Genomic DNA, 11,214 nt, shown 5'->3' with positions numbered 1-11,214 from the left:
GTGCAGGTCCTTCACTGGGTGGGTCCAGGTGCGTTTCTCTTGTCCAAGCCCCTGCTTGCTGGGCTGAGTGGAAAGGCCCCTCAGCTCTGGGTCCCCATCCCAGGGACTCAAGGCAGGCCACCGTGGTCCCCGTTACGTTGTCAGGTCACGAGTCATTCATTCAGGCTAGTTCCCTGCCCCAAGGGAGACCTCTTGACTCCATCCTTCCAGATCTCCTGGAACAGACTCTGCAAACCTTCTACTTGGTTGGTAATGACTTCACCCGCATGTTAACCTGAAAGCTTTTCTCCTTCCAGCGCGTGCCAGTTGGGTCCCGTTTTCTCCCTGGTGAAGGTGTGGAACGGCTAGTCAATAGTACAGTAACTCAGTAGGAGAGCTTGCTAACCTGTATGTCATGATCCCACTGGGCAGGGGATCTCTGTATCCATTCCCAAACACGTGGCACTGAACATAGGCGCGTGTTTATCTGTTGCATACTCACTCGACTTGCACTCTGCCAGGGACTGGCCCCGTTCTTGAGACTTGTTACTGTGTGTCCTCGGCTGCCTGGTTGACCTCTGTGGGACAGATGCTTCCTTGGCGGCATCTCTCACCTGGCCTCACCTGAGATCACCTGTACTGTCTCTCCCCTAAGGGACAGTGAATCTCGCCTTCCCCAGCTCCTGCGTGGAGCCCGTGCTGTGATCACACAGAACGCCCAGGGGCTTCATTTCTAAATCCCAGTGTTCAGCATACGGCTTGGCTCAATACACGTGAACAAGTGATCAGTGAACTACAATGACTCAGCCCGGCGAAGAGTGACAGAGAGAACATTGGCCTGAAAACATTGGCCCCTCCCTTCCCATACTCCCTTCCAGAAAGTGCCAAGCCAGGACAGATCCTCCGAGGACCCAGGACCAAAACCTGCCCACCTTTCAGGTGATGGCAACTCAGTTCTCCCTGCGCCCCCTTTTACCACCATCTCGTTTGTCTCTGTCAGAGGCTGACTTTGGGTATCCAGCTCATTGGACTGTACTCACCACAAAACAAAGGGAGAGTCAGTCCCTTAAAGAAAGTTTTCCATTGCCTTCGTGTTGTTTTCTTGAACTATGATCCCACCAGCCAAACACCCCCTTTCATCCATCAAAAGTTTTGCTGAGCCCTCATCTCTCCCCAATTCCTTCGACACCTTTCCCTTGGGCTCCCAGAATGTGGGCTTACGGTTCTCTTTGCTGCCTCCAGGAGGAGAAGGAGGAGCTCCTTCTCTTGCCTCCATCCTCAAGTCTGGCCCCACATCACCAGAGCCCCAAGTGCTTCCACTCAGCATGTGTTTTTCATCCACAAGCAGAGCTTGAGCCTTGTGGGTTTGCTCCACACTCAAACGCCAAAATGAATAAGCACCCCTCGTATAGAAAGCTGCTGACCCAGAGCCCAGGAGTCCAGAAGCCAGGAACTCACACTCCCCCACTCAGCCGTCCCAAGAGCATCTGACCCCCTCCCTGAGCGACAGCAAGCATCACATGGCGCAGCCCTGCAGCAGATCCCAAAATAGAACTCATACGAAGTATGCATGGGTCATAAGTGATGGAATCAGAGCCAGGAGGGCTCTTACAAACCTTCTGGCCCAAAGCTTTCAAGATTTTAAAGGAAAAAACTGAGGGATAGTGATTTGCCTGGGTCACCCAGCAAGCAAGCAGCAAGATAGGTTTCTGGTTGATTTTATTCCAGCCACGGAGCCATCGTTCTAGGTAATATGCTGTGATGAGACCAGACATGCTCAGTACCTTTCCAGTTAACCCAAAGAGATACATGGAATCTTCTGGAAAATTACAGACAAGAAAAGGCAGCTCTAGTGTATGCAGGTGCTAGGTGGGAGATGAGGCAGAGGTTCCTGGGGGAGTTAGGGTGGAAGTAGGTGCAACTCTAGGCGAGGGCATCCCGCATCCTCATCTTTCTGGGAAGGCCTGGGTGATGCCCAGCAGGGCACCATTTGGCTCCGGCCAGAAAACTCAGCTTTGGCAGGGTTGGCAGGTGGGTGTCAGGGGTTAGGGCTGCTGTGTCTCCTTGTTTCTGGAGCAAACACTGTGGGTGCCAGCGGCTGGGGAGAACGAAGGCGCTAGAAGGTGCACGTGAGCAGGTGCGTGTGAATGTGCAAGCGCGTGTGTGTGTGTGAAAGCGTGCATGTGAGTGCATGCTCCTGTGTGCATGGGTGAGCAGGAAGAGTGCAGACAGCGGACGCCCAAAGCACTTGGTGTCTTTTCCCTTTGGAAGCAAATGTACAATCAGCGTGACAGCACTGAAGAAAGAAGCAAGAAGAGAGAACAAAATCCGCCCCCCCACCCCGCCCCATTCCCGTCACTTTGACGTAGCAATCTTCCTGTTCCCTTCCAGTCATTGTCCAAATGCAGACATTTTTGCATGTTGCTGTCACGGTGCACACATCATTTTGTCATCGATGACCCCTCGACGCGGTGCTCTGAGCACTTCCTCAAGCTGAAGGACCAGCTGCGGAGGGAGGGACCGTCGTGCTCGGAATGAGCCCCCGAGGTTGCTTATCTTAAGTGGTAAAGCCACCGTGAAGGTGGAGCTTTTTCTTCTGATGAATTATTTGATCAGGCTAAATTCCCAAGAGTTTAGGTCAAAGATGATGTCGGCTTTTTGGCTCTTGTATATTGTTAAACGAGTCAACCCTACAAGCGTCCAGCCGGTGACAGCCCCACGTGCAGTGAGGGGGAGAGTGTGCTTCAGAGAGAGAGCACTCGTCAGACCTGGAACGCTATGATTTCAGCGAGGCTGCAAAGCCCTACGTGGGAGGACTGAGTCCAGCACCTTCAGCAACATCTTGCAACAGCTAACAGAGATGACCAAGGGCCGGTGCAGGCTTGTGATGCCTGAAACTTCAACAAAGTAAAGAACTGTCTTTAAGAAAAAGGAATATGCAATCACCAAACCAAAACTAAGTATGAAAGTGACTTTTTCAAATGAGGGGGTGGGAATCCAAACAGATCACAAATGTTTAAAAGACCTCCATGCCACAAATTCACAAAATTGGGGAACAGATAATCTTCATGAACTATCTGACACCCCCCTGTAGCATTTTTTCCCTACGTAGTTGGTTGCATACTTTTTGATGTCCTGTTCACCTGATGGCGATTTTCGCTGTGTGTAGCAAGAAGAGAAAACTAACGCAGCCTTTTCTCTGGCACGCTCGATCAGAATTACGACAGCTTATAAAAGTTCCTTCCACCTTCACGACTCAGACTCCTCGCTAGCAGCAACACATAGTTTTACAATTGTTATAAAATTTGGGAACACCTTGGTAGAGGGCCTTTCGGATATGAGAGCTATTCATCTTCGTAAGTCGATGCTGCTTTTATCCTAAATTTTAAACCAGAATTTGTTTTCCTAATTTGGAGAGATGCCTTGGAATTTGCTTTATGGATGTAGAAAACAATCTGGGCTGAGTCTGAATATATTTCAAACTTTTTATCTGTACCAGGACACAGACTTCCTGTGTTGGCCACCGCAGGATGTGCTCATTGAGGGACAACCTCTGGCCGTCCACTGGGTGACCTCATGACACGGATGAGTCAGGGAGTGTACCTGAAAGCCATGCCCATACGGATATGGGGAACGACAGTTTCACTCTACGTGGAAGGGAGTGTGAATCACATAAATATATCCCACCAGACCCAAAATAGAGGTATCCCGGAGTCTATTCCAAACCCAAATATACCTGCAGCCACTCCTATGCCAACTGACGCAAGGGCAAATGAGCAGAGGGCGAGTCCAAGTGGAAAGACACTGTGGTCTTAACCAAACGTGGTTAAAAATATCTTGTTTGTTCAAATTGTAAAAAAGCGTATGACCGTTCCTAGGGCCCCTCCCAGGGCCTTGGAAAAGGTCCATGTGAGGGAGTTCACCTGAGGTTTCCTCTTTGCATCTTCTAAATTCTTTCATGCATGGGTTTGATAGAGTGAGAATTTTTAATTACCTTAATTGCAGTGGGGTGTTGTGTGGGACTTTTCACAGCAACTGAGAAATCATGCTGAGGAAAAACGTATTTTGCATTCCAAGTAATCATCGCCACCCCCCGCAGAGATGATTAAGAGGAAGCCGAGCCCAGCCATCACTCCAGCCACCCACCCCCAGTCTATCTGTTAAGCAGACAGCCACAGGGGACACAGGAGGAAACTGGAAGAATCATTGGAATTAGAACTCATCAGACTACTTTGGAAGTTCTGGGGGTTTTCCACCTCCAATACCAAATGATGGGTGGTCCAAGGCAACCTCTCACAGTGAGCTGGGCGGGGGGGGGAGGCTTGAAAGAAAGGAAAACTGACCCCTTACTTCCAGTGGCATGGTTATTTGTGCAGAGTAGGTGTGGACATGCTTCCTGCCTATTGGAGCCGGGGCTGGGGGCGAGAACTGGAGAGAAACGGCAGGTGGAAAGTGGGGTAGCAGGTGGCAGTTTGAATTCCCCGATTTGGAGAGGCAAGGCTGTGTGAGCTTGCCACACAGTGGTGAACACAACAGTAGCCAGGACTGAGCCTTCTTGCCAGCATGCCCCTCAAAAGGGACAGCCAGCAGGTGAGGGAACCTCCCCAGTGGAAGCTCTGGAATAGACCGTCAAAGTGGGAGCTTCTGGGGATAACAAGAGGTCACACCAGGCAAGAATGGACCTCCTACATGCAGGGCAGAGGCCCCATCCCAGAGGGCCTTCCACAGGACTCACACATGGACCCCACCAAGGGGCACCAGCTGAGCACCTGCTACCCAGACGGCCATGAGGGAGAGTAACAACCACCAACAGAGGAAGGACCATAGCAGCATCAACCCCCAACACGCCGGAGGAGAGGGTGACCCCCGGGAGGCAGAGGAGGGCTGCAAAAGGCAGGCTCAACCCATCCGCTCCAGGTCCCTCGGGTTGAAGCCAGAGGCTGGACACGGGCGCAGTGAGCACTGAACCCAACATCATCCCAAAGTTTTAAACCAAGGCTTCAGATCTGCGTCATGAGATGCCACCAAGAGGGAAAAGGGAGGTTTGTTGTAGAACAGTCACGGGCAAAGAGTGGAGGCTTAAGAAAATTTATCTCTACAACAAGTTCAGACTGTTCAATAAATTATTCATTAGCTTGAGGAATTAGGCAAATAGATTAGGAAATCTGCTACGGGACAAAAATCATCCTTCCAACGGGCTTCTGTTCGCTGCCGCATCCCACAGTATGCCAGCATGAAGAGACCACTAGCCTCCTTGCTCTAATGAATTCCCCAGTTAGTGGAAAAACGTTTCTCTCCAAATCTCTGGTTTATTCATCAGAGCGATAGTCATGAAAAATAATGCTCGCGAAAATGGGTGTTTTTAAATGTATCATATATAAGCCTTCCAAGAATAGAGGAAGCTCAAGTGTGCAATGATTTTTTTTTTCTCTACTTTTGGAATTCTCTGGACCATCTCACTGGTGAGAGGCCATATGGCCCAATGAAGGGACATTCATTCAGCCGGTCGTTGGTACACCTGGGTCCCAAGTCCCACCCTGCCGGCTGTCGAGTGTCCGTGTTTGCCTCTCCTGCGAGGACCCGTCCCAGTCTTCCAGGACTTCTGCAGGGTGTCTACATTAGGGACAAGGGGACCGAGGTCTCACACCCGGGTCTCCTGCCTGCAGATGAACTCCGCGTGTATTTCCGGCTCAGGGGTCCTAACTACCGTGTGGGTCTCTCGTTTTCCATGTGTGCACTCTGAAGGACGGGGACGGCATCTTTCCACAGATGTGTCCCCAGCACGTGTCAATGACCTTGGCACGGAGGACACGCTCAGAAAATGTTAAATGCATGAACATGAACGCAAAGCCGTATCCTGTGAAACGGAAACCGCGTGCACCAGCGTTCTCGGAAGTATCCCCCGTGACACCCATGGATCAGTCCCACTTCACCTTCACAGTAAAAAAGAAAAGAAAAGAAATAGAAAAAAAAGCAGAGCGGGAAGCACAATGTCTCTCCTGGAGTGGGTGACCGGGGACAGCAAGACCACTCGTCGGAGGGGAGGAAACGTTTGCTTCAGACCCTGGCTGCGATCTGAGCCGTTTTCATTCGTGACGGAGCAGGTGATTCTGTGGTTTGTGGAGACACTCTGACGGGTCTTCTTCTGCGGTAGAAGGTGAGCTGTCTCCCACCCCTACGGGAATTTGGAATTGTTCCCTCAACAGACAGCAGAAACGGGCTCAAGGACCCCCAAGCCCTGGAGAAGAGAGAAGATGAGAGAAATGTCTCCCACCCAGACTGCATCCCAGCTATGAGATGGCGATCCAGAATCTAGGGGGGAAAAATCTAAAAATGGAATCTAAAGAAGGCCCGGGGTTGGGGTGAGGCAGTTACTGCCTCTCGGGAGGGTTTTCGAATCCCCATCCCTTATCCCCAAAACTTTGGTAAGGTCTCCTACTCACATAAGTGTTATCGGTGCTTTAGAAAGTGCAGGGCAGGGAGCCGGACCACACTTCTGATAAAGCAAATCAAAGACGAAGCAGTTACAACCCCCTGACGAGGACTGGCCAAGGGAGTAACCAGCGCCCCTGGAGCAGGAATTTCCAGGGAGCAGCTGAAGAGGTAACAGCATTAGCCTGAGTGGAAAGGAACAGAGGAGCGGGGAGAGGAAGAGGTGGAGGGTGGGGTCCTGCAGGGCGGGCACTGGGGAAGGGGCTCTCCTGGGGGCAGGCGGGAGGATGGAGGGGATTCTGAGCTCACAGTGGTTGGCTTCCATTCCCTACGTAAGAGGAACGTGCTGGATGGCTTCTTCCAGTGGATGCTTCAGGAGTCCGGCAGGTGCTTCCCACAGCACGAGAGGATGCTCTCGGTCACTTGCAAATGGAAAGACAGGTGCATGTGGGCACATAAAGGACAGCTATTCCAGAGCCTTCCACACAGGAGCAGGTCACAGCAAATCTTTTTGGATGCTGATGAGGAGTGTGAGAAGGGTCTGCTGGGGCATCAGGCTTCCCAGTCATCTTCTGAATGTCCCCTGGTCATCCAGCTCTGCGGGGTTACTCTTTCATGCAGCATCTGTCTTGTCTGGCTTCCACCAGCAGCGGATCCCACGGCAAGGACTGCAGTGCGGGGTTTCACCCGGGAGGTGAAGAGAGGGCGGTGGGGAGCGAGACAGCCATGGGCGGCAGCCTGTCAAAGGTGCTTTCTCAAGCCAGCTGTCACCGAGACTGGCTGGAGCTGGGTCCGGCAGGGGACCCTCGGGAAGCTGGTGCAGAAACATGCCTCAGTCGTCCCCTCTGGCGGGGGGCCGGGGAGCCGGGTGTCTGAACGCAGGCTCTCTCCAGTCAGCGTCTTCCTCAGCCTGCTGGGGCCCCGCCCTCAGCCACTTACCCAGCTCCCTGGGCAGGAACCCAGACCCCAAACCAGTGCCCATCAGAGTGGCTGCTGTCTCTACCCCTTCCCGGGGAACAGCCCGGCTAGAGACAGTTGGGACAGCCATGCAAATCAGCATCCCTGCCTTTCCTTCCTTACACTGTCGGATCGTATCTCTGAGCAACCAAATCAACATCCTCATCACAGCCAACTCGGGCTCCTTCTACTTCTTATCCACTGCCACCATGAATGCACTTCTCGAGGGATCCCCTGACGCCTATCTCCTGGTGAGACAGACATCGGGACAGAGGATGAGACCATTGCTCCTAGCACTCAGGGAACTCCAAGGGTTTGGGGACCTGTGAGCCAGGAACAGTGCACGAAGACCAAACAGATCTCTTACGATGGACCACAAGGACACAGATCTACAAAGAGGAAGTGACTTGCCCGGGGCTGAGCGGTGAGGTGGGGCGTAGCTCAGACAACAGGCCAGGTGTCCTGCTTCCCAACCCTTTTCTTCCCAAGACCCCCCACTTCCACGATGAGCTCCAACTTCTCCCTAGAGAACAATAATTCAATAAGTAGTCATTTAGGGACCCACCACATCCACTCCGTGTCCTTTTACTCTCCAATAAAGTGAGACCATAACCCAAAAAGAAGTGCTCAGAGCCCAGGAAGGGGCAGACGAAGGCGACCACCCGTGTAACAAAGCAGCAGGACAAAACTCAGGTCAGGGCCTCATGGGTCAAGCCCTATTGCTTGTACTCAGACTTCTTCACTTTAGACAGATCAGATAACATCTCTGGGCTCAGCTTTCCCATCAGTGAAATGGGTGGAAGCCTGAGGTTTCCAATTCCAATCTCTCTGGGTCCCACATTCCTCTGACGTCCTTGAGAATGGTGTGAGCTCCCGGACCCTCAATTGTGAGAAATCAGCCTGAACGCTCCCCAGCAGCCCCTCACGTCCCTCCCCTACTCCACTGATCCTACAAACATTTTATTGAGCCCCTACTATGGGCCAGGGACTCTGCAAGCAGAAAAAGACAAAGGAACCCGCAGGCACTCATAAGCCCCCTTGGCTACCTGGCTTTCTGGGGCTGCCTTAGGAAGCCCACATTTCTCCCACAGGGTCACATGGAGCAATTCGGGGGTCCTTCCACTCATCCCGCCAGCCAGGCTGTGTTCGGGTGGCTTTGTCCTCCTCGACCTCACCTCACCAAGGTGCTTCCACAACAAGAAATCATCCCTTCTCTCGAAATACACCACTCTCCAAGCAGACAGACGTGAGTGCAGACCGTTTTGTCTTAAGTGGACATGGATATTTCCTAAACTACCTGGGAAGGGGGAAGCTCAAGTGAACTGAGGTGAGGGTAGGAGAGCACTTTGGTGAGTTTTACGAAAATATGAAAGAATGTGTGTGGACAGAGAGGCTTTCAGTCCTTTCCCCCAAGTCTGATGTTGTGAATTTCCCTGTCCTGGTGCTGCGTCTCGGCCTCACGTAACCTGGCGTTCAGTGGAGTCCAACCTGCCAGAGCGCACTGAACCTGAGGGCGTTCTTCTTTGCAAAGAAGGCTTGGAGGAGTGGGGATCTGGGGACCTGTGACTCTTGGCCCCAGAAGCTACTTATGTCTGCCAAACAGCAAGAAACAATCTCTCCCAGATACTGCGGAGCCAACTTAACCTCTACCTTCGGCTTCAGCAGGAGCGAGGCCGATCAAAGTGCTCCAGAGGGATGGGTGGTCATTCTTTGCCTCAAAGGCAGCCCTGCCTCCGATTTCTCTTTACCCACAGTAAGAGTTTCCATTGTAACTTGAAAAGGCAGAGACCAAAGGGAACTCCGGGGCTGCCTTGGCTTTGGACCTCGTTAAATAGCTCTGGTTTCTTTTCTCCTTGCTTAAGTAGATAATAGTATTGCCAATAAATACAGCCCGGTGTGTCTTCGGCCAAAAAACTGGATTAGACGGAGTTTTAATAAAGTAAGAAATTGTATTTAGGGAAAGGACGTTTCACGTCTCACATAAAATGAGAATCCACAGAGTTCAGGAAGCTGGGCCTCGAGCCACGAGGGATGTAAAGAGGAGCACGACCAGGTAACGGAGCGGAAGGAGCTCACGGCGGTGGGCAGCCTCCACGGGAATGCTCGGGGGTGTCCATGCCCCGCGGCAGGGCTCCAGACCCAGAGGCGGGCACTGCTGGCTCAGGGAACAGCCTTGGAGCCCACCTCCCAACAAGAGTCCTCCAGGGGTCTGCTGAGGGGAGGGCTCTTTCTTCAAATACAGCCCTCAGCTGGCCTCACCTGCTCTCTGACCTCCACCCGCTGGAGAGCCGTGGGACTCCCGTCCTGGGACCTCTTCCCCCCGATACTCACTTCCTAGTGGACCTTGTCCACCATACTCACTCTGGATACTGCACGTCCAATCTCCCGGAGGGAGCCCTGTCTTCCTGGACTCCTGCAGGAACTCTCCCTGCCTCCATGCCTGTCCCCTCAATTTCCATCCCTCACAGAGATGCTAGAGTGCTCCTTTAAAATCCTAAGTCAGGTCATCTCACTTGCCCCCTCAAACGCTACAGTGGCTCTCATCATATTCAGGGTAAAAGAGAAAACTCCTTGGGATGCTCTACAGGGCCTTACCTGGTGTGACCTGGCTACCTCTTTAAGCATCTCCTATGCCTCCCTCCCTCACTCCAGTTTAGCCACACTGACCTTTTGGATGGATCTTGAACATGTCAAGCTTTCTTCTGCCACAGGACCTTTGCACATGCTGTACCTCTTCCTGGAACACTTTTCTCCCAAATACTTATATTTACCACTCCTTCATTTCCTTCTGGTCTCTGCTTAAATGTCACTTTATCAGAAAAGCCTTCCAAGGTCCCTGTTTAAACTAAGGTATGCCTTCTTTCCCCCTCTCTATCCCTTTAACTTGACCTGATCTTTTCCCACTTAATGTATTCCTATCTATCATTATATTATGCATTTGTGGGTTAGTTTGCTGTCTGCCTTTCCCTCTAATGTAATATCTGAACACTGTATCTCCAACCCCTAGAACCGTGCCTGGGCACACTGAGGCATTCAATAAATATTTGTGAATGAACCAATGAGTCAGTTAATCTACATGCCAATAACTTCAGACAATTTTTTTTTTTTTTTTTTTTTTTTGCAAAACAGAGTACAGATAGGACAAAATGGGGTTGAACCTGTGAGGAAAAAGCACTCCTAAATGTAAGGGGATAGGATCTGCTGCACACTTAGCAAACATTCTGTGCCTGGATCAGGAGGGGCTAGAAGAGAGGGTCCTCCATGGCTCTGTCGCCCTTGGAGATCTCAGCCTTCCAGGAGCTGCAGAGAGTGCCCCATTCTCTAGGCGGGGAAGTAACAAGACAAGAGCAGTGGACGCTGAGACGTGCTGCCCAGATCCCCCTTCAGGATGGAAGGACCTGATGCCCAGCCCAACTCACAGCAACTTGGTGGGGACAGGGTGGTCCTCCCCATTTTGGAAGCCACCATGGGGTTGACAGGGACTTCCTGAGACTGAATCACGGCCCAATTTTCCCTCTGTCCACCCGTCCCCTTCCCTTCTCTGCCACCTGTGCCCATCCAAGAATACTCCCCAGGTCCCTCCTGCCCACTTGTCTCCGTCTCAGAGACCCTACCTTGGAAGACAGCCTTTTGGAAGCCCCACTGTGTGCAGGGTGGGCTGGAGGGAAGTGGCTGGATGTGCCCAGGTGGTGCCCTCGGGGAACAGATTAGCGGACAGGATAGGCTCATGTGCTGGACGATCGATCACACCGCAGTTCAATATGCTAGATCCAAGCATCCAAGTGGATAAATCTCAAAAAACACAATCCTGGGTTAAAAAAAGAAAAGCTGCAGAATGTATTGATA

This window comes from Halichoerus grypus, chromosome 8 (assembly GCF_964656455.1).
Source record: "Halichoerus grypus chromosome 8, mHalGry1.hap1.1, whole genome shotgun sequence".
Classification (NCBI taxonomy): Eukaryota; Metazoa; Chordata; class Mammalia; order Carnivora; family Phocidae; genus Halichoerus; species Halichoerus grypus.
This window is presented reverse-complemented; position numbering follows the sequence as displayed.